Source organism: Mus pahari, chromosome 16 (genome assembly GCF_900095145.1).
Source record: "Mus pahari chromosome 16, PAHARI_EIJ_v1.1, whole genome shotgun sequence".
NCBI classification, from domain to species: domain Eukaryota; kingdom Metazoa; phylum Chordata; class Mammalia; order Rodentia; family Muridae; genus Mus; species Mus pahari.
The window spans coordinates 28509757-28513839 of NC_034605.1; positions in this window are offsets into that span (position 1 = coordinate 28509757).

Consider the following 4083-nt stretch of genomic DNA (forward strand, 5'->3'; position numbering starts at 1 on the left):
AGGCTTTTACCCAGTAAGCCATCTCATTGGTCCTCATATCTACCATTTCTTATCATAAATTTTAATTGTAACAGGATATAATTTCTAGAGTAGTATTATATATTAGTATCATCATATATACCATTATATAAATATATATCATATATATCATACAAATGATATATATAAATATCATTTGTATAAAAATAGAGCCACACTCTTTGAAACTTGAAAATGTACATTATTTCTTTTGCTTGTTAAATCTGCATTTCTTATCTATTTTACCCCACAGTTTTAAATTAAGTTTTATAAGAACATCACAGATATATAGACCAAGTATTATCTTAAACTTCTTGTGAGATTCCTGAAACAGCTACAGTAAATATGATGTGGGTGCTGGGAACCTACCACAAGTCCCCTGGAAGAACAGCAGCATCCTTAAATGCTGAGCCACTTCTCCAATACCAGCATCTAATAATACCTCTCGTGTGCATGGCACTGGGCATTGGACCTTGCACTTTGCTCATGTCAGGGAGGCACTCCACCACCAAAGCCCAATTTTTAAACTTAATTGTTAAATATTTTCTAGAGTACAATTCTAAATTTTCTATTACTAAATCTAAAAATTCTGTTTTTTGTTTTTTGTTTTTGTTTTGTTTTGTTTTGTTTTTTAGTGATTGTTCCCAGCGTCTCGCTATCTTAGCTATAAGCAGTGTGGTTTGGATTAGTATCGCCTTAATGTCGAGAGAGTGCAAATTCACAACCTGATCCTCTACAACCCTTTCCTGCTGCTGCTCCTTTTGTCATAGGATTAGCACATTTAGATGTCGTGTCTCTATCACATGGTAAATGTTCTTTAATGAGTTGTATTTTAGAGAGGACGAGGAGAAGAGATAGAAGCAACAGCACACCCACCCTTCTTCTGGATTTACAATGTCGTTACTTCCCTGTTCTCGCCTCCTTTTCCTTATATCTTGAATCACTGCCCAGTGTCCCTGTGTTCAATATGCAGGATTTCCTCTACCATTTTGGTCTTATCCCTTTACCCTTTTCTTGAAAGGCCAACTGTATTATCAGTAACGGTTGTGTCAGCCTTTGCTGAGGAAGCTTTCGAACTATATTCTGGTTGAGATAGAGCCTGCAGGCCAAGATTGGATCTTATACTGTGTTTCCATCGGTAGTATATAGCTTGCATGTAGTAGTATTGATGAAGATTGTTGTAGTGTGTGATAGATTGGGAGAGGGCTGAATTCTCCCTTAGCTTAGTCACTGATAATTATTTCGTTATGCAGACGCCATGTTCAGATTCAAAAGCCAAGACAGGACTGAAACTTAGACCTTTCAAATCTCAGAACTGACGCCATTTTACTACATCTTTAAGTCACTAGCTGCACTGGGTGGTGTCGGCCCGAGCCTGTACTCCCAGCACTTAAGAGGCAGAGGCAGGGGGATTTCTGTGAGGCCAGCCTGGTCTACAGAGTGAGTTCCAGGATAGCCAGAATTGCACAGAGAAACCATGTATCAAAACAAAATAAAACAACCTCCCCTGACCCCCACCCCACCCCAAAAAAATCCACAAACAAAAAGTCAGTAGCTGAACGTTAACCACTCCAAACAATCAAACCCTGAGCCCACAGCTCTGAGCTCACCGACCATACCCAATGTCAGTCTTTCCTGAGGGGTGTTTATGGGTTGTTCTTCTTTCTAGGGAATAATAGATTTGTTCAAGGAGCAATCGCCTTGTAATCTTACTAAAGAAAATCCATTGCTAACAAAAAAAGAAAAAGGAAGGAAGGAAGTTTATTCAGGGGAAAGTGTGGGTGATCGTGGCCTGGCAACAAAGACTTGGGTTTCCCGCAAACTGCATATACAATGTGAAAGCTCTATCATGAAGTTTTTGTAGTAACATAATAAAGAAAGATATACATCAAGACTCTTCAAATTCTTTGGTGGGATCAGTTGTTATGGAGACAGGTTTACAACCAAGTGGAGAAGCCTCAGATACTATGTGATGACTCTTAGCTTTTGGACCGCGAGAAGCCAAAGACCTGCTCAGTTAATACATTCCTAAGGAAAACAAGTGCTTTGTATGTACATTCCAATGACTCTCCTAGTGCTCACAGTCTCTAGGTCAGGAAGAGAGAAGGGCAATAAACGGTTATTAAGAGGACTGAAGATGGCCCAAGATAATTTGACTCTGGACCTGCAACAGTCCAAACTCTCCACAATAATTGAAGCTCTAATCAGTTAATCCTACTGAAAGTACAGATACCCTGAAGTTGGAACAATAAGCAAGAAGCCCAAAGGGCCTGGGGAGGGCTGTTATCCTCTCTTTGAATCACTGGGACAGCCATACTGTGGGTGGCCATGATCTTATGGTCACAGCACTTTGAAATTAGACACTACTTATGTGTCTCTTTACTGGCAAAGTCGCCCAAAGAAAAGGTTATTTCTAGCTTTGCAAGCTTTTCAGTATTCCCCCGTGATTCCAGCTACTCCACAGTTTCAATTCCTCTCTCCTATCTCGTTCTTCTGCTTCTTTTACATCTACTTAGTTCAGCTTCTTTCCCCTGTTCTTAAGTTGGTAAATCTGAAAAAAAAAAAAAAATTGTTGAAAAAAAATTGCTGAAGAGATGGCTCGGCAGTTAAGAGCACTGGATGCTCTTATAGAGGACCTGGATTTGGTTCCCTGCAGCCACACGGGAGCTTACAACCATCCTTAAGTCCAGTTCCAGGGAATCTGATGCCCTCTTCTGATCTCCATAGGTACCAGGCATGCACACGGTATTCATACATAATGCAGGCAAAACACATGTGCACACATATACACACACATGCACAAAATACACATGAATTACAGACTGAGATGATTGCAACCTAATTCTTTATACCAAAAAATAACAATCTTTTGTTAATATTCCTGGTCGTGCATAGATGCACCAAGCACCGATATTTTTATCTCAACGCTTCCCACTGCGCCTAAGCCTTGGTAGATATATCATTATTTTCCAAATGAGTGAATGAATGAACGAATGCAAGAAGGAAGCAGTTTCTCAGGGCAAGAGACAGGCCTTGCACAATGGCCATCAGACTTACATAACAGGAAGAGTTTAGAGTACCCAAATGTTGCCCATCCCTGTGCTTATGGCCTTGTGAAGGTCTACAGTGAGACTTAGCGCACGCACGTGTGACCAATCAGCCTTTGATCCAAGGTGACTGAGGTGCATCCTCACACTGACTGGGAGCCAATTATGTTATTCTCCTCTTAAACAGCTTTTACTGCTGTCTGCCGCCCTGAGAAGCTTCGGCTTCTGCTTTTCCCTTTCAGACTTAGCCCTTCCTTCTTAGTCACAGCTCCCTCTGCACAAAGAAATGACGAATGTCTGAGACGATAAAGGGCAATTACTTCAATCTGATCACTGCACGTTGGATACATGTATTTAAATGTCACTGTGCACTCCATAAAATACATAATTGCAATATGTCAAGTATGATAAAAAAAAAAAGTGTATTGCAAAAATAAGAGTGATTAGCACTGTGGGTTGGGGATACGGTTCTGAGCAGCTAAAATGCTTACCACGCAAGCATGGGGGCCGGAGTACAGCTCCCTAAACCCTCGCAACTGGGTTTCCGACCTGAAAGGGCAAACACATGGGATCCCCAGGGAAAGGTGGCTAGAGAGACTAGCCATGTAACTGAGAGATGCTGGCTTAAAAGGAAGAGTGGAAGATTTCTAACATCAAATTTAGGTTTCCAAACATGTACACACACACATACACACACACACACACACACACACACACACACACACCACTGAGTGACACAGGAAAAAATGAAAAACATAAAATAAACAACGTCAGTTTGGGTCCTCAACCTGCCACAGTCTAGAATCACCTGGGAAGAGAGTCCCAGCGCAGGCCTTGTTTAGATCAGGTTGGCCCATGATGTGCCTGTGATGGTTCTTCCTGATTGGGTTACGTTAGGAGGGAAGGCCCACCCACCGCTATAGGTGGTGCTATTTTTTTTTTTTACATTTTCTTTATTTTACATTTTCTTTATTTACATTTCAAATGCTATCCTGAAAGTTCCCTATACCCCCCCCCC